At 38.4% G+C, this 20,791-nt stretch overlaps 1 long non-coding RNA gene across 2 annotated transcripts in view; it reads right to left on the reverse strand.

Annotated features, from left to right (window-relative positions):
• LOC135417927 (uncharacterized) overlaps positions 1 to 11,405 on the reverse strand; it is a 101,597-nt gene extending 90,192 nt beyond the window's left edge. For both annotated transcript variants that reach the window (XR_010432272.1, XR_010432271.1), the window contains exons 1-2: positions 8,153 to 11,405; positions 7,572 to 7,666 (exon numbers count right to left, since the gene is read on the reverse strand). This is a non-coding gene — a long non-coding RNA (uncharacterized LOC135417927). The remainder of the gene's footprint in view (positions 1 to 7,571; positions 7,667 to 8,152) is intronic.
• Positions 11,406 to 20,791: the final 9,386 nt, after the last annotated feature.

Here is a 20,791-nt window from a genome sequence, read left to right on the forward strand (position 1 = left end):
ATTAAGACCTTTATTTTCAATAGCAAGGATTTTGGGTTTAAATTGTATGGGCAAGAATACCTTTCACAAGTCTAGCTAATTGCTTTCTTAATCTTTTATAATATACTCCAGCAAAGAGGTCCACAGTTTATTAATAATTTTTATGTGAAAAAGCACTTCCATTTGTTTAAGCACTATTAACAATTTGAAGAAACAGAGATTAAGTATTCCCTATTAATTTTTCATAGAATTTAAGATGGTATCAAGAGGAATTTTGCAGCCTTCACACCTGTATTTCTAAGCCCATTTTGCTTCACCTTTTCTCATATGGAAATCTTTCCAGAAACTTGCTCACTGCTTGTACCTTTTCTAAATCTTGTATATAGGGTCTTTTTGAGTTGAGGGCAAGGTATACCTTTTAAGATGTTAACCTGTTATAGATTCATATCATTCACTTCGTATTCAGTATTGTCCCAGAACTTTTTGCAGTTGTGTATAACTGCTCATCAACTTAATAGCAGTATTTTGGCACACAAAAATACAAGTGCACAAAATCTTTATAATATTTACACCGATTAAAGATTATGCACCAAGTTCTTGAATAAATTCAGCTTGACAAATATTTTTTTCAGAATTGTTTGAATGTTTTCAGAAAGAAAATTAAGAAAGTGCTCAAGCAATTGTATTACTGTAAGTAAGCTGGATTAGCTAATGGCCATTTTAGTAGCCTATTTATATCACTAAGTTTTTACTATTGCAGAGACAGAAGCTTTAAAAACAAGGAATACTTTAAAATTGTAGTAAAAAGTGTACAGACAGTAAATACCTAGATTGGAAATCTGATATCTTGTACTGTGAAGCATCTTTAAATGGAAGCGAAGGGATAAGGGAATTGACTGAGATTTCAGACCCTCCGTTACTTAAGCTGGTTCCAAATTTTGAGAACTTAAACAATTTCACTGAAAAATAAATGCATGAATAAGAGTCTAACTTAAATTTATCTTTTGTGAAGGTCTTAATCTCTTTTCATACATAGGATTTAGCATTTTGCTTTACAAGTAGTCTATCAAATATGAGGAACTGAGTTCAGAGTCCTTGCATTCAATAAGGAGTTGCTTTTTAATTACACTGTGCAAAAATATTAGTGATAAAATCCCCTTATAAATACAAACTGAAAACTAAATCATAGAGTAGGAAGCCATAAGGAGTGGAATGCAGAGAAGATTGAAAGAGTTGATACAAATGATCTTATGACACACACTCTAATTTCTGGAGAAAATTCTACTTCAATTTACAGCAATGTAAAGAAGGCCCAGAAATCAGCTTGTTTCCTCCTCATTTAAAATACTGACAGACAAATAGATTAGGGGTTTTTTGAATCCCTTATCATACGAGATTTTATAATTAATAGCACAGACATATTTGTCACCATTCTTAATCATGGATATTTGTGCAAAAATTTCAGCCAGCTCTATTCTGCTCCAATTTAAACTCATTTAAATTCTTGCTACCTCTATTGTGGAATAACTCTCCACACAATTCAAACCTGTGTTTGACCACAATTCTGGGTCCTTACCATATCTGTATTGAGAAGCATTTTTGAAAGCACAAATAGCAATCACTTAGAAGAATTTGAATTCCCTGGCTAGTGTCCGTCCATCCAATCTGAGGAGCTGTACTACCTTAAGTTTCTTGTCACTGACCAAAGTATTTCTGAAATTCCAATTTAATTAGCAGTGCAATATTCCAAGTACTGTAAGAAGCTAAATCCTGATTTTCAAATGGGATAACCAGGGGTTGCTGCTGCTCTACATACAATAAAAATAAATTCCCTAGACAAAACCAGTAAAGTGTAGATTGACAGATAACAAAAGATGAAAAATAAAGGCCTTTTTTTTTTCCTCACTTTATAGTTTAGGAAACAAAAGCTGAGAGACAACAAATGTTTTTCCCAAGATTGCCAAGATTAGGCAAAGCAAGGACAAAAATTGAATCCAGATTTCTTCAGACTCATTATGGATCCTATACCACAGGACCATTTTGCTCAGTAAATGAATGGTAATCACAGCCTGACCAGCAGCCTACTGAATTCAACGGGAAGAGCTCTTGCTATTTCCAAAGGGGATTTTGATCAGAGTTCATTGGTTTACTCAAGGAATATAGGCAAAAGAATCCCGCAGCTAGAATAAAGCTGAAGAGGTGCCACGGCAGACTTCTTTTTTAAGGCATCTCTAATTCATTGGCCATGAATAATATAATATTCATGGAGTCCCATCTGGTGTTCAGTTTTGTGTATAAAAATACTTCGCATTGTTGGTCCAATAATTCCAACTAAAACTGGTAAAGTGATATACAGGTCCTTGAAAAGAGTAGTGGGATAAAACAAAATAACAAATTGAATAAAGGAGAAAAAATAAGCTTGTTTTAGTCTGTAAGGAATACAATTGATGCCTTTTAACCTTACACATAAGTTCCACACCATTGCTTTTTAAAATCAGCTGAAAATCATTTAAAATCAAATTGATTTTGGCTTTTACATTCAGATGCACTTCAGCTTTTCATTTACTGGCCTATACAAGTAATGTCTTCAGCCAACCTGTGCTTAGAATGGGTTGAAAATCTGCTTGTATGCTCACATGCTCCTGGAATTTTCTCATTTCCATTTCACTCAGACCCAATCACGATCAGATTAACTTGCTGGGGAATATGTCAAGAGGCTGATTTCATGGGTGTTTTAGCAAAGAAATGGTTCCTAATGTAGTGAAACATTTTTTGCTTATAAAACGTTGTCTACTGCCCATTTTGTGTCAATAAATGGGAAGACAGATAATCAGAACTATTCATATTTATTCTGAAGAGCTCTTTTCTCCATCACATGTAGACCCATATTCAATCACAAAAGAACTGTAAAATCACAGGAAAATATTTCCTAGTTTATATCTGCTTCCTTCCACTAAAAAATCTGGACTATCTGTAGCCTTCCATGTATGGAGTGATAGGGTAGGCTCCTGAACTGGACAGTCTTCTGTTCACCTGCTGCCATCCAACTGTGGATCATTTGGATAGGACAACTGCTATCTGAACTGACATTTAGTCATCCAGTCTGAGAGAAAGTATGCTGAAATGATGCAACATAACACACTATCAAGGCTGTAATAGGACATAGAACACCTGCCATTGACTTGGCTACAAAGGATAAAATGCTCTGAATTGCTTTGTTTTCAACATTCTCTTCCCCATACTCCTCACATGTCCATCTTTACTTAATCTGTCACTGATGCTTTAAGGAGAGAGGAATGGCATGGTTGGAGAACAAGAAAATGTGAAGCAGATGCCCAAGTTCTATTACTGACTGTTGGTGACTGGATAAGCTGTTTATAGCATTGCATCAAATTCATTGATCTAGATGGCTTAGTTTTAGGTTTCCAAACTGAGAAGATGTACACTGTCTGCTTTCCACTGTGAGTCAGTACTTCAACACTTATCTTCAAAAAAGAGTTAGAATGAGTCTGCAATCAACGTGGCAAATATGCCTCAAGCTCTGCATCTAAAAACTCAACACTTACAATTAAATAGTATCAGTAAAATATTGACTGTAAACTCACAGTAACTCAATTTACTTGCCTGTAAATGAGAAATTAAAAATGCATCATGAGGAGAGATGCAATCAAAGCTTTAAAGACCTGTGCAGATCTCAAATACAAAGTCAAAAATCCATGTGCAAATATTACATTGCAGAGATGATGAATGGGAATGGAGTGGGAGGTTATATAATCTGATAATATCAAGGATCTAAAAGAACTTAAACTATCTAACTATTCAGCAGTGAAAAGAAGTCAAGGAGGATCACTGCAGACAAGGACTGGAGAGACAATATAGAAACTGACTTTTGCAGGCTGACATTCCGCTTCAAAGAGTATTAGCACTAGAGAGTGGTTACAAAACTATAAGTCTTTAAGAACATGTCTGATTTAATAAATATTTACTAAATTGTATAAGAATTGCCTGCCATCAAGCTATAAATATTAAATTGCAATGTAAATGTTAAAAGAATGATGCTTTTTCAAATAATCAATTTAAGATTATAAGAATTTTTGGATTAAACATAAAAAATAATAATAAAAAATCCCTGAAAGTCAAACAAAAATCCTGACAGTTAGATTCCAAAAGAACAATCCACTCAGAGCTCCTTTCATGTGCCAAAAACTATTATTTATATTGTTTATGCACTTTCATCATGACAGCCCTAACACTGAGCAGAGCAGATAGAGTCTAACAGTTACCACATTAGAAAAAAAAGCTCTCAAAAGGTAATAAAGTGAAGTGATGCTACATTTTTGGATCTTGGGAGATGTAAGGCCATTCTGATATTCTGTTTATATTGATTATTTTATATTGTTTAATGAATTCCCGCACTCTCTCTACAAAAAAGGGTTGGCTCAATGAATAGAGCCTGCATTTAAAGGAACCATCCTATTAAAACTGGTTTCGTTTGTGCCTGGAGAATCAGAACAATTCCAGACAGTTTGTTTCATATTTCACTTGAAAGCTCCCGTTCCATTAGTATGACATTGTTTCTGAGACAAAGCTTAACCATAGTGTCTTTCCCCTTTAAAAGGTAATGACACCATCTAAGCAAATAAAACAGTGGGGGGAAAAAAATACCCCCATTATAGCAAACTGTGGTATTAATGAAATTCTGTTTGTATTAAAATTTTCTTTCAACCCCAGTCTTCCAGTTCAGGGGGATAGTGTCAACCTGTCAAACTTTTAATCAAGAGCAGTTCATTGATGCTTCCATTATGTCAAAAAGCCTCACCTAGGTGACTTCAAGGGGATACAGCAGGTCTGACTTTCTCAACATCCAAGGCTATGAATTTTTCATTTCTCACCCCCCCGACTTTTAGTTTCTAGCATATGTATGTGGATAGACACAGTGTATTTTTTATTGCATGAAATCTATAAATAGTGTACATTCAATGAAGCTGTAAAGTCAAGAGAATAAAAAACATAAATAAAAGAAAGAATAATTTCTTAATTTTTAGGTTGGTAAATAGGATCTATTTAGAGGACTGAAATGTATGCATTCAGAAAGTCTTTTAAATGACAGCTACTGCAGCCAAAATTTCACAACACAGCATCATGATTCACAATCTAGAATCTCCCTAGAAATTATTTCACTGAGGTGTTTTATTTGCAGACATGCTGATATTGAGGATATAATTCAGCCTACTAAAAAATCCTTACTTAATTGTATAGAAGTCAAATTTGGGGCCAGCTCCCAACTTTCTGCTGTAACTGCTTTCCAGCAATCAGCAAGACTGAAGTGTACAAAAAGTCAGTTTAATGAAGTACCTGTACCATCATGCTCTGTTGGCAGAATGCTTGATTTGAAAAACAAAAACAAAAAACCCACATGGCATCTTTACAATGCCTTCCTCTGCAGCTTATCACTTATTAACCTACCACAAGTGAAGTTATAAGGGAAACGTGACTAGGAAAAACTCTCCCTGATTCCAGGGAACCAAAATGATTTCTAAAGGGTGTTAAAAAGATGATGGTAACTGATAACAGCCTTAGGACAGTTCTGATTTCCATCTCAGTACTGGCAAGGTACATGGCTGACCCTGTGTGAAAGACAGAAACTTTTCATACTGCGTGCTGCAGACAGAAGACAATTTCCAAGGAAATGTAAAGTCCTGCTAGGTTCTCAATTCAGTCCTGCAAAAGTTTGACTGAACTTCTGTAACAGACCTTCTGCTTCTACAGTTTATACCATAATCAGGAACAAAGCCATATTTTTGCATTCACAGTAATATTCATTATTTAGCAGAAGTACAGTGGAAGTACAAAGAGATGAGTTTTGACTAAAAATACTTTGTTACTTCATGATCAGGAAGTGAAGTCAGGAAGAATTATGATAAACTGAAGGTATGGTTAAAGCAGCCTCCAGATCTTGGGTTTTTAAATAAGTTTGAAAAGGCATATTAATGGGGAGCGTACTACATAATCCATCTAAATAATTTACTCTTCACTCTTCCGCCAAAGGAAAAATTCTCATCCAAACAGTTTGGTGGGTTTTGTTGGTTTTTTTTAAATGGATCATGTATAATTACAAGATGACTATATGGGTCATTTATAAAGCCAAACTACAAGACCAGAACTCTCGTAATGTGAAATGACCAGCTAATTACAAGACTGGTTTAAATTATGTTCCTAGGTATTACTTGTTCTTTCCAAAACGGGCTGGATATCTGTACTATTTATTCAGCCCCAAAGACCAATTTCATTCTTGCAAACATATTGCACATTTAAAATGTAGCAAGGTTTAAATCATCCAAGCTTATTGTTTTAACTTCCAGCATTTCATTATTGTACTTAATGGTTTGCACATTGTTTTACACAAGTACAATATAATGTTATTGCATGATGTCAAAAAAAAAAAAAAAAAAGAAAAGTCCCTGTCCCATTTGCTTCCAAAAGAGATGAGAAGTGATGGGACAGGAGACCTAAAGCACAGAGATGTTTTGCCTACAGACAGGAAAAGATGAAGGTTGTTCAACATATGCTTAATTGGGAAGACACATGTTCAGAGTATTAGCAGCATATATACATCTGAATTAGTCCGCCCTTCAAGATCGGATTGGCAGAAATATAAAGAGATATAAAGAAACTGAGCCAGCCCAATCTTTCTCTCATCGTAGTCAACTGGAACGTTGACAGCTTTGACTGGGCCAAGAGAAGGCACTAATTTAGGCCCTGTGGCTTCTGCACTGGAGCAGGATTTATAGGTGGGGATCACAGCTTTGAGAGACCCATCAAGGAGTGGTAAGGTACTAAAGGTGCCAGGGGGTCCCTTAAAATGTAGAGGAATCACAGAATATGCTGAGTTGGAATGGACCCATAAGGATCATCAAGTTCAACCCTTAGTCCTGCACAGAACTCCCCAAGAGTCACACCATGTGCCTGAAAGTACCATCCAACTCTGGCAGGTTTGGTGCTGTGACCACTTCCCTGGGGAGCCTGTTCCAGCACCCAACCCCCATCGGGGTGAAGAACCCTGCAGGCTCTGACACCGCTTCCTTCTCTCCCTGGGGAATCTCAGGTGGCAGCACCTGGGGGTCAAGAACCACATCAGAGTGGTTTATTTCATGATCTCTAGGACTGCAAGTGCCACTGGCTAGAGAGATGGATGTTCTTTTGTGTGCAATACAAAAACTGCTTTTTCACAAAAATATTTTTACCAAATATTTCCACAAAGCATATCCAGTGAAGCACTGTATCCGCAAAGCTGTTTAAGGGTGGGTACTTCCCAAGTGCCCTCAGTTGCTCCTGTTCTACTTGCCTTGACCTGTTGCATCATGTTATGAGATATCACACTTCCATCATGTTCCATTTTAGAAGTGATTACACTTCATTGGTGGGCAAAGTTGCTGCTTGCTGAGTGTTTGTGAGGTTTGATTAATTAGTACTTATGAAGCGCTTTGAAATTCTTGTATGAATGATGTTACAGAAACACTGAATATTGCTGGTGCTATACAGGCAGGTACACGATTAAAGATTTGATGTTGTAAGGTGTGGCTGGGCTTTACCTTCTCTTTGGGAAAATGTTCTGGTTTCCTCTGAATTCCCTCTGGCAAGCTAGTTCAGTCTTTCAACCAAACCAAACCAAAACACATCAATCGTCCTAGGGTAGGGAAAAATAATAAAAAAAAGATTAGATGAAGGGTATTTCTGAGAACTCATTGCCTGTCTAGGATATTGCACCTCTTGGTGGTCTGATAAACTTCAAGGGCACCTTGGTGATTAAGTTTATTCTCAGACTAACTGCATTTTCTTCAACTTTTTTTTTTTTTAATCAACTAGAGGTCTTTTAATTGCTTTCTCCTCTGGGTGTTTTACATAGACACCTGACTGCCTGTTAAAGCATCTTCCTTAAGCATCTTTATCTGTGATATCCTCTCTTTGGCTGGAGAGACCCACCTATCCCCCTCCCCGATCTCTCCTGCCCAAAGGGAGCTGTTACATGTTGTATCCCTTTTCATCATTTCCGACTATGAACCGACAGCTCCCCACAGGTGATCCGTTCTCGGCCAAGGCAGGAAGCTGTAGGGCTCAGCCCACAGCCAGCCTTAGAAGACCCAAGCAGAACATAATTATTGCACAGGTTTACCTGTTTAAAGATTTGTCCAGCTTGCTCATTGCTGCTATACTTGGCTGTGGCCATTACCACACTGTTGTAGCCCTTCAAGAACGTGTTGCTTCATAAAGCAAAGGCCAGGATTCCTGCCCGACACACAGGTGCCTGGTGCCATTTGAGAGCTCGTCAGGCATCCAGGACATCTGCACAGGAATAGCAGAGATGACGCAGGACCTAAAGTCGACTGACACTCCACCAGGGTAGCAAACGGATGCCAGGCAGGCTAATCTGCAGTAGCTAAAACACCACCAAATGACAATGATGAAGCCACCAAGTTCTCTCTGTACCGTTCACTTTCCCTGTTTTCTGTTACTATTGAGGGCACTCAAAAGAATCGGCCATATTGATCCTCTGTGTTGATCACACACTTCACAAACTTTTTGTCTTGCTTACATTAGCCTAACAGACTATGATCCCCTGGTGCTATCTTTGATTCAAGTCACAGTAAGGTGTCTTGAGTTTCATTTTTCCTGCTTATTCTTCTCATTTCACATCCTGCACCCAGTAACAATTTTTTTGTAGTTACTTTTCATAATAATGACTAATTTCATACATGCCTTCCTGCATAGAGTAACCTCTGGGGGTTCGGTCCTTTGCACTTGCTTAGTTTCCTTAGAAATATCTATTTAAACCATGGGAACATTTAGCATTTAAAAGGTTCAAAATAACCAGGCCAAACACCCTTCCTTATCCATCTAACACTGCCATCAGTTTCCTGGCTGCTGTCAAGGCTGTTGCCATCTTCCTATTGTGTTGTGTATTTTCAGAAACATAAATCTTATGCAGAAGTTTTTAAAGTTAGCAAATTTTTCAAATGCTTAAATGAAGAGTATCAGGAGCCTCTCACTTGGTCCCAGTGAGTGAGTTATCACACATTTCAAAACCTGTACCTTCAGTTTTCTGATCATTGTTCTTGCCTGTGCATCTTCCAAAAACTGGGATATTAATCTACTGTGCCATTAAGTTTCTTTCATTAGAAATTGACAAGTCTGTTCTGACCTTTTCCTAGGGCTGGGCTGGAATTCCATGAGGCGTTTCTTGTCAATCACTATATTCTTTGTACAGCTTGCACTGTTCCATATATGCTTTCAACTGGGTATTCATGCCTGGCCTGTAGATACATTTCCTGGCTCATCTCAGGCATGTCTCTATCTCCAGGTGTGAAATATGTATCCACTGCATGATCTCAGCTCTTAAATCTCCTGGGATTACTGTTCAGCTCCATTTAAAACAAAATCCATGCAGTTCTTCATTCACTTCGTGGGGGTGGGCACAACATTCTGTGGCACTTACTGCTTTCTCTCTGGCTGACCATGGGTTGCACATTGCTTTCCTGTCTGTCACGCACCATGCTGTTGTCAGACTGCCTTGAATGAATGCATTTAAAGAAGCAGAATCAGTAGTAGGTTTTCACCTCTTTGTTTCCCCTTCCTGGATAAACCACAACTTCATCAGTAAACAGGGCAGTCTGCATCTTTACATCAGAGCTGTTTCTACACCCCTTTCTCAGGCACCCCCATGCTGGTGCTTTAGGTGCATATAAAGCTTTAGGGACTTGTGTTCCACTTTCAATTTTCTTCTCTCAATGGCTTTTCTTTCTAATATTTGAGTATTATCACAAGATTCCATATCACTTTCAGCAGTTAAGAGAAGTCCAATGTCATAGATCCACAGTTGAGTTCACTCAGTTTGCCTTCATTCAGCCTCATATTTTGTCTCCAGCACCCATCCAGAAAAGTTATCACAGGTAAACATCATGCTTATTCTTGCCTATTATTTTACATTTCTTTCCTGCAATAAAGATGTCCTCAGTTACAATGTTGGCAGCTAGAGGCACAGTATCCAGTTAACATCAAATATCTTGGATTTGAAGCTGACACTGATACGCATTTGTACTCATCAATACCTGCTAGAAGGCGTGGCAAAGGTTGTCAGGCAGCTGAATAGCTCTTCCTCTTCAGCATGCAACTGTTATTGATTCCCTGATTTCCTTCTTAATTATTTAACCACCTACTCCATCACGACAGGATATACCCACATAGAAAATAATCCACGTAAAAAAGGACACAGATGGGAGTGGACAGAATGGAGGTGTACACCTGGCCCAAGCCAAGTAATTACTCCTACTTTGCCAATTAAAATCACATTGCCATTTTTGCTGGTTTAACAGTAAGTATCTATTTTACATTCAGCTCTTTGTTTCAGAGCAGATGTGTTCATTCTTACTTTTTAAACTATGTCACCTTTCCTTCAACGTAGGCTTAGGTTAATAAACTGTACATCAAGCACTGCCTAAAAGCTGGCTTCGCAGGATGATAACTGATGAGGGAATTGCTTTTAATTACTGTACAAGTGAGTAGATAAAAATCACAGTCCTAATAATCAACTCCAGAAACTGACAGCAGCGAAGTCTCACATTTCAAATGTGGATTATTTTTTTCTTTCAGCGCTCAGCTACAGAAGGCAAATGTTAGTGGTTGGATCATCTTCTGTAAGCAAGCCAAAGTTATGTGTAACATTTTTGGATGCTGATAGGACACAGTTCTGGCAGAACAGAAATAAGGGTAACATTAAAGATTAGAGCAAGCTTGGAAAAGAACTTCCCAGACTTTCAGAAGAACAATAATCTCACCTATATCTGCTGCTAGAACTTTTAAAGTCCAAGGACAGAAAAAGCAAACAACTTGCTTGCATAGCTATCAAGAGTCAGAAAGAGCATGAGGCTTCCCAGATTGCCTTCAAAACCAGCAGCATTTGGCCCATTACTATCCACACCAGGCTAATGTATTTTTAATAGTTCACCTCCTAAAGAGATACTGCAGGCCATGAGATGCAAATTAGCCAGCCAGAATTGAGTGAGTTTGTGCTATGAGAAATTTCAGGGGAGAATGAAATAAATGAAAGTAGGATTACAAACTGGGTTTGGTGCTCCAGTGAGAAGAGAAAAATGTGCTCACAAAGCCCAGTAAAACTTTCCTTTTCTGGTTTATTAGGTGTTTGCAAAAAAGTCTCAATTGCAAAGTACAACATGTTCTTTTTCTGAAGACTCATCTACAGCACGGAGGCTCTGATAAATCAGCTGCTTTCTTTTTCAGCCAACTACACAGTGTATGGGAAGCTGAAGTTTGTATTAAGGCTATGTTAGAACATTAGATATTGCCTGAAAGCTGCCATGTGAACTCCATTTTGAATGTATTTCAACGAAGGTTTTTACAATAGGAAAAATAAACACTTAGCAGCTCAGGAAACCAGGATCTAAAACACTGTAGACATGAATTTGTTTATTTGTTGCTTTCCTGTTATAGATCAGCCTGTCAAAATACCTCCTTCATGTAAATATTTAGGATCTACAACAGAACAATTCTAATAAAAAAATTAAAGGAAAGAGGAAAAGGAGGGTGCAGAGTTTATTTAAAAAAATACATGGATGTGGCTCTCTTTGGATCTATCAAGTGTATTCTTTGATGAAAAGGAAAAACATTCTGATTGTAAAGGTGTTGCACCTAGTGAATGGCCCTTGGTTCCTTGAAACCACATGTTCTATAGGTTCTAAAGTTACCATATTCCTTTTTGACTTTTTTTTTTTTTAATGGGGAAATAATGTTAGCTCTCAAAAGTCCACATGAGAAACTGAAAATCCAGCATTTGAGAACTAGAGAAGTTCAGAATAGTAGTCATCTGGAAGTCTCCTCTTTTCATGTCGGTTAAGTATAATGTTACTTCACGCCATTTGGCTGCAAATGTAAATTACACCTTTTTTCAGTTGTTAGGACAGGACAGAAAACCACATAATTCTAATGAGTCATAAATGTTTCACCATTTTTTTCTTCATTTAATTCATATGGTGCCAACACCTGTAAAAACAATCAGCATCATAGCTGTGTGCTCTACTTAAATTTGCTTTAGGGTATGCTTGAGTAAAAGCTTTTATATCTCATTTCTCTACATTATTAACAACATGATGCCCTGAATCATTCTATAATTTAAGTATGCTCATTTCATTCTCAGCCATTTTATTAGGACTAGAAAAGATGCTCAAGAGTATGACAGTCTTAAAACAGACACACACACATACCCATTCCTGACTCTTACTGTAACAAAATATCTATAACCAAGATCTTCACATTATTTTTTATGTGCTTTGGCAGTTTTGCACCTTGAATTACGAATCTAAACTGTTAGTACAAGAGCCATACTACAGAGCTTTCTCCCAAAAGGCTTTGCAGCCATTGCTTGAAGGTGAGTTTATTTCATGAGAGCGACATCTGCACTGATCCGAATTTTAAGCTATTGCCAAAGGAAAGCACATCTTGCTTAGAAATGGGAAAAGAGTAGTGGTTGGAAGCCTAGTTCTGGAGTCACTAGATGGTGCCAGAGAGGAATACACAATGGTAACTGCACTCCTGCTTCAGTTACAGCTGGGCGATGGGGTGGTGAAGTCAAACAACAGCAAAGTGCACAAGCTAAAGGGCAGGATTTTCAGGAATACTAGGGGTGAGACTTAAAAACACATTTCAGTGTCTGAAGAAATAAGGTAGTAACTGAAGGATACAGAGAAAAGCCTAAATCGTGCTGACTTGCAGTGGACGTCAGGCCTCTGACCACCTTGGGAACCCTTGGTAACTCCACCTGGCATCTACACAGCCCTAAATTACTTCAAATTGAACATTCTGCAAAGGGCTTTTACGTAAAATTTTACAACATAAGTGAAGGAGATCCTGGGCTCTCCCTACATTTCAATGGGATTGTGGCTCAAACTTCCTCTATAAAATTCCCCATCTAAACCCATGCAGCATAATAAATTTAGATGAGCGAGCATGAGGCATTAAGCTTGAAAGTATAGAGACTATGGTATTTCCCAAAGAGATCCTTTCCCAAAATGTACATTCCAGTGTTAAACAGCATATTACAAGTAACCATCCAGGGTCAATTTATGATCAGAAAGCAGGCCAGAGCTGATAGGCGCTTCAAGCAAAATGCTTGCTGTTGAGATTCATTGCAATAACTCACTTATAATCAGAGGTGGGGACATACTCCTAGTAGCTTAAACTAGCTAGGTCTAATCCTGAGAGCAGTGCAGGTTTTAGCAGCGTCTTGGGCAAGGACTCAGACTGTCACAGCTCAGCAACTTAAGTCAACCAAGCTATTCATTTTAAAGATTGTGAACTGCAGCTTTCTCTCTGCACTGAGGTGCAGGATCTTATCTGCATCCATGAGGATGTGAAGGCTGAGTCAACCACTCCTTTCTGTGCCTACAGAATTTCAAAATTGACTTTGAGGTAGTTAAAAAGAAGTGGTCTGCTAGTAATTTCAAATACAGTTATTTCATTTTTTTACATAGAGTATCACACACACACCAAAAAAAAAAAAAAAAAAAAATCAGCACTCTGCCCTCATGGATGGATCCCTTAATGGGTAAGAATCTATGCCCATGACTACTCACTAATGCCCTTACTGGCAGTTTGCACAAAATATACCAGGAAGCACTAGTCAGAGGCTAAGCCTTCTTTTTCTCTTTGCTTCTCTTCAGACTTCTTCTTAAAAGGTCTTCCACACAGAAAAGGGACTTTGGGGAAGTGGGGGGAAGCATGAAAACTAATCCTATACACAGAACACCTACGTGCATATCTGTTAATTTACAACAGCATGCACCAGACCCAGTGTCATTCAGTGCCAGATGGGAACACACAGCAACGTGACTACATCTCACCCAAACCTTTCTCTACATATTTCAATGCTCTCCATTTACTGAGACCAAAAAATCAACTGCTTCTTCCAATTCCATCTTTTTCTTACTTTCTTCCTCTTCATCTGCCAAATTTCGCTTTGAAATCCTAAATGAAAATCCTTGAGATTTACACAGAAACTATCTTCATGTTTATAGGAAAGATGCCTCCCTTACGGAATCCATTCAAAAGGCTACTCTGCATAGCAGGGCAGTGCTTGCTTTAGGTTGTTTAATTCTCAGTAGTTTACTCAGCTGAAAGTCTGTCTGATTTGAATTGCTGCTAGGATGTTTAGAAAATATGAAAGAAATATATTTTAAAATTATTCTCCATGTTCTTGAAGACATCCAGACTTCCTGACCAATATGGTACCCATGAGATGCAGCATTTTCCATGGTGCCATACATGCATTCTTAGCTTTGAAATGGAACAAGAAGAAAATATTTATACTGGCTGTAACTTAATTTAATTAAATGAATTAATTAAAATATAAAAGCTCTCTCAGTCTAGGAGGTCATTAAGCAAAGAAAGAAAAGAATGAGCTTTACTTTTCTTTCTCAATAAAACCGATCTGTTATTGAAATGCTCAACTGAAAATCAGATTTTTTTACTTATGGGAATACTCATTTGCCTGACTGTGAGCTGCAAATCTTTCATAGTTTCAGTTCTTCCACTGTGAAGGCAGCTTCTGTGCTAGGAACTTTAGGAGGACAGTCTTGAAATGTTATTAATGAGAACTGAGTGTATACTTCATATTTGATGTAGGTGCACTCTGCCTCCTAATGGAAGTTGCATGTGTTTTTCCCCCCAAGTATGCACTGGTAAGTAATGACCCATCATCAGGCAGTGACTGATGACAATTGATCATATGGCCATCTACAGCAGCAAGAAATTAGAGTAATCTCTCAAGAGAATAATCAGAGAACAATTTTCCAGGGTCTTTACTAGCAAAGAAGCTTGCTGAAGAAGAAAACACTCTTCACTCTGGATTTTCTTCTCTCCTCTGGATTTCATTTTATACACAAGGTTTACATTTGTTTTTAGAAAATTTTATGAGGCAGACTGAAATGTTAAGGGGATTAAGGAATGGGAGACAGTCTTTCACCTCCAAGTCATCAGTTCAAATCCGGCTTAGGTTAGTAATGAACAAGAAGTATTTACCCTTGCTGTTCACTGTCTGTGCAAAATGGATTGGTGGTTCTGGCTCAATTCCTAGCAATAAATGTGCATGCCACAACTGGCAACTCTGTTGCCATTCTCAGTAGACAGCGCCAAGAATTAAATGAAGCTTGGGAAGCACAGTTACCTCTCCCCCGCTACAGGGGCCAGGGTGGAGGCACACTGGCAAGAGAAGCCTCTGCTGCTGCCTGAGCAGGACTGTGCCACAGACAAACACAAAGATATGAGTATTGTGGACTGTCAAACTAGTACCTTTTTCAGGAACGGAATTTACTCATTTTCTTTAAACTAATTAAAAAAAAATCAGGTGCTATCTACTGTGGGGCAGATTAGTGACTCAGACTAGGCCATGTTTTTCCCTATGCTAAACTATAGATTACCCTGCCATTATAAAGAGATTGAAATTATGTAAATGCAATGGGTTGCCACTACATAAGGTTTCCCTGTCAGGGGCAGTGCCCTAGGACAGAAGAAAAAAAAAAGTCAGGACCAGCAGTCACATGAGAGATAATTTCTCAGTCTAGAAGACTTTGGCTCGTTGACACCAGAAGCCACTAGACCAGGAAGTTTGTTTTCCCTTAAATGATAAACTTAGAGTAATTCCACTTAAATAAATGGAGTCAACCATCCACACAGAACAGCCTAAAAGGAAGCAGAGCACACTCCATTCTTTATCTGGTCAATACTGGAAAGAAAAAGTGACTAACACAAGCTAAAAAATGCCACCACACTGCTGTGCTAAGGGCATCAGCACCCTCAATAGGAAGGGCACCGAAAATCCCTGCACGTGAGCACAGCAAGAAAAGAATGCAACTGAGGCCTTAAGCCTGGAAGTGATTTTTCCATTGAACAGTGCTGAATGAAAAATGCATGAATTTTATTCTAAAAATAGCAAGATGGGTCAAGAGACTAATGATCTCACTCTACACAGCTAGATGAATTTATGGTGATGCCATCTTTTGTATTTCATAGGATATTCACTATGGATCCTACAATTTCCATGGGCTCGAACACTTTATTTATCCATATTTTATTACCACTGTAAACATAATTATCATAGCATCTTCATGCTGAAAGTGATTGATAGATTTTGCTACTTTCTTATCAAGATGCTCATGTTCACTGTATTCAGCCGTCACACCAGCGCAGAGACTGATGACTGTGCTGGCCTATTAATAAAAGTCTATTACAGTGCATTGATGCTACTTCTCTCAAACAATATTAATGCAAACCCTGAGGCAAGAGGCATATTTTTAACTTGCAACAATACAGTGAGGCCTATTTCATTACAATTACTAACCTTTTTACATTTTACTCAGACTGGCCATTCTTAGCCATAAAGAACAATCATGAAGTCATCTCACTTCTTATTCTCCATTATTTTAAAGAGATGTTGTTCACCCAGCCCAACATTATAAAAGCAATTGGGGATTTTCAGTAACTGTACTTGAGACTGATGAAATTGAGACAATACAAAGTGCAGACAATTTTATGAAATGTCGAGTAGTTACCTTTCAAAAATAAAAGAATCACAAGTTGACAACTCAGAAATTGAAGGACTCCAGAACAATCAGTGATTGTGAAGATCTGATGTTAGAGATGAACTGGCAGCAGGCAATGAATGAAATGTACTTCCCCAAATAATATGAGATAGAAAAGCAAAACAATAAAAAATACCAACCTGAACATGCTCAAGGTGCTAAATGTCAAATTTGGGTTTTTCTTGTTATCAAGCAGGACACTGTATTTTTCTATAAATACTCCTCTAGGATGAACTTGTTGCCTTCTGTCACTGGAGTTTTGGCTCAATTTTAAGATATTCAAACTGAAATGTGTTGATCCTGCTAAATAAGCCAAATTGTTAACAGTTAAGATACTTTCAATACTTCCTGCAAGTGAGGAAAGCAATAAATGGATAAAACCACTCAACTTTTTTTTTTTAAGTAGAACTTGAATAAGTCACTAGATCTAGAGCTTCCATAGTGACTTATTGGTATTTTAAGTAGACAAACCTGGAAAACAATGAATCTTCTCACTCTGTCCAACAAAATGCTTACAAAGTGTTTAAGCATTGGAACAATACCATTTAGTTTTCTTTGGTGAAGATACTTATCTCGCAGTAGTTAAGCACATGCTTAATTGTTTCACTGTGAGCCAATAACCTTATAAAAACCTACAAGGTCTTTATATGAAATAACATCAGTTCTTCTGTTTGCAAAACACATGCATTTTCCAGAAAATCTAGGTTCAGCAATCACAATCTGAATTACCATGCCTAGATCCTCAGCCTACACAAACTGCTGGTGCTCCACTGACTTTAACTGAGCCTACAACCCACTGAAGATTCAGCCTGAGGACCCCAAATAGTGCTGTTAGTCCAAGTGGCTCTCAAAGGCTCAAGACTTGGAGCTCAGTCAGAGAGGTTGTGCTGGATCTAGTGATAATGGCTTAAGAGGTTACCTCTCCCAGCTGTCTGCAGCAGTCTCCCACCAGTAGCTGAAACAGAGCCATCAGAAAGCGACATGGTCCAGCCCTCGTCCATAGAGCTCTGAGCCAGCCCGTTAATTTTTACTGCCAGTGGTCTGAAAACTGTAATAGTTGATAAACTGGCACTTGCTTACATCTGCTGCCTCCACCAGTAGGGTGGAAGACTGGGGTAAAGTGGCAGGGTAGACGCTAAGGGCAGTAACCCCTTCCTCCACCCCAACAAAATTGATAGCACTTGTTTGCCAGAGCCCTAATCTGCTCAGAGTGGAACGATATGTTGAAAGAAGCAACTCCATTTAACTTTGTTTGGGGGGGAAATGGAGAGCAAGAATTTTCTACATTTCATGAGGCAGTGAATGGCAAAAAATTAGTATATATATTGTACCCCTTGTAATTTTAATTCACATTGCCCCCTCTCAGTGAATAAATCTTGTTAAACCTTATCCTCTCAGAGACCATCTGGATGAAAACTATTCAGGAAACGTCACCATTGGTACAAGAACTTAAATCTCACCATAAATCTCAGCATGTCAAAGCCAAGCATGCATGCCTTAAAGAAACTCTGCAGCTGTGACTCACTCAGAGTTGCAGACGTGTGCAAACGGTGCCTCGCAAGAAACACAATGCTACATTTCAGTAACTCTTAAAAACAAATGAAAGCAAACTCGGGGATTTTCTCATTTTGAGATAGATTTGACCTATTTTTAATATAAAAGAAACAAAATAGTTTAATAAACACTACATAAAATTTACTACCCTATTAGAACTGTACTGGTTCAAATGATCTCTATCCTTGTCCTTATCTTTCTCTGATTACTTTTCCCTCTCTTCCAAAATACATGTGCTAATGTGGCAACCTATGCTGAAAATCGGAAATCATGATTACTTTGCTCTGTAATCTGATTGCCTGTATAGTTAGACACCTGCCTTCCTGGCAAATTTCTTTATGGTAACAGGGTATGAGCAGGTTGGCCTTTTAAATGCCAGATACAGTCAAAACAGCTTCAATCGAAGCTCAGTGAGAACACTACTCTTATCCAACAGCTCATATTCTCCTCTCTCTCCACCCCAAACCTAATATAAGTGTTTTTATAGAAAACTGATTTCAAAATATGGCAAAACATAATGCAAAATTTACATGGCGATCCATCCAGTAAATGAAAAAATAGAAAAGTAACTCACAGAATTAATCTAGGCTCAATGCTTTAACAAAAACATTTTGGGGGATGAATGTAGGCTTGGTGAAACAAAAGGTTCTGCAAACTTGCTTCATTTTCACTCGTTTCCATAAAGGGAAAAAAACCTCAAAATATTTGAAAAGGACTGAAATTATTCACTTTTGGTAATTTTAAAAAAATATTTATGAAAAAATTCAAAAGGAGCTTCTTCAGAAACATTTTTCAAGTAAGGAAAAAACTTATTAAACATAGGTAAATCCCAAGCAAAGCATTTAATTTTCATTTAAGCAAAATATTTTACTTGACTGAAATTGAAATTTTTTCAGTTTTCTCAATTCTGAAAAATTTTACACAATAAAAGTAGCTTAGGAGCCTAGGAATAGATTGATTAGACGTGCTAGATGGAAACAAGTTTCATTGGTCAAAGCAATAGGATATTTCTGATACATATCAACATTCTGCAACTGATGAGTCAAGCTTTCTTTAAAAGCTGTGAAGGTTTCCTGATGAGTCAGTAAAGTAAGCTAATGGTTGAACTTAATGATATTAAAGGTCTTTTCCAACCTAAATGATTCTATGATTCTAAGCTCAGTGGACTTTATTCTTTAATTCAGTACAGGTGATCCTGGTTTATTTTGCAAGGTAGTCCAGTTCTATGAAGCTGCATATCACCACTGTAAAGCATCTCAGATACCATCACAACAGCAGACATGCTGCTGGTTCTTGCTTGACTACCCACAAAAAAACCAAACAAAAAAAGGAGATCAGTTATCATTAGAGGGTAATAGGTGCTATCAAGACATGCAAAGACTGCCCTAGTGGCTCCCTGGAAGATCCATTCTTTCTGCACAAGTGCAGAGATGTTTACCACTGAGAATTATCAACCTCAAGTTGAATGAGTCAGCAGTGCCCTGGCAGCCAGGAGGGCCAACCCTGTCCTGGGGGGCATCAGGCAAAGCATCGTCAGCCGGTCGAGGGAGGGGATTGTCCTGCTCTGCTCTGCATTGAAATGGCCTCACCTTGAATATTGTGGCAGTTTTGGGCACCAAAATGTAAGAAAAATATTATGATCTTAGAGAGCGTCCAAAGGAGGGCAACAAAGATGGTGAAGGGCCTTGAGGGGAAGCCCTATGAGGAGCAGCTGAGGTCACTTGGTCTGTTCAGCCTGGAGAAGAGGAGACTGAGGGGAGATCTCATTGCAGTTACAACTTCCTCATGAGGGGAAGAGGAGGGGCAGGCACTGATCTCTTCTCTGTGGTGACCAGTGACAGGACCAAGGGAATGACCTGAAATTGTGTCAGGGGAGGTTTAGGTTGGATATTAGAAAAAGGTTCTTCAGCCAGGGGGTTGTTGGGCACTGGAACAGGCTCCCCAGGGAAGTGGTCACAGCACCAAGCCTGACAGAGTTCAAGAAGCATTTGGATGATACTCCCAGGCATGTAACTTGTGTAGGGCTAAGGGCTGGACTCAGTGATCCTTGTGGGTCCCTTCCAATTCAGCATATGCTGTGATTCTGTGAAAAGCAATGCTGTTTGGGCCTCAGGAAATGGGCTTCAGCATACGGGTGTCTAAGAACAGTAGAATGAACCAGTTGTATCGCCCATAAAGGAAACATTTGCTAGCTCAGAATGCAAGATGCTTGGCAATGCTTTGCTGACATGCGAGGTGTATTGTTTCTTCTTTTTAAAGCTATATCCCATGCTGGGCTCTAATTCTGTACACATGACTTTCTAAACCAAACTAGGGAGCTAAATTAGGAAGGGGTACTGTTTTTCTCCGCCTGCATAGTCAATGGATGAAGACACATGGGCTGAATTACCCTCTGGAGGTGCATATCATTTTCCAGCATCCAGCCTTAGGTGATTAGGTACTAACTTAGGTGCCACAGTAATATGTTTGAAGTCAGGTGGCTCAAACCCAGGAGCAATTGTGCTTCTTCGCCTGTCCAAAACTGACGCATGCTGTTGCTACACATTGCAAAACAAATTGCAAATACTAGTAGTTTTCATGGAAGTGATAACAGCTAGTATAAAAGTTAGTGC

Source organism: Pseudopipra pipra, chromosome 8, assembly GCF_036250125.1.
Source record: "Pseudopipra pipra isolate bDixPip1 chromosome 8, bDixPip1.hap1, whole genome shotgun sequence".
Classification (NCBI taxonomy): domain Eukaryota; kingdom Metazoa; phylum Chordata; class Aves; order Passeriformes; family Pipridae; genus Pseudopipra; species Pseudopipra pipra.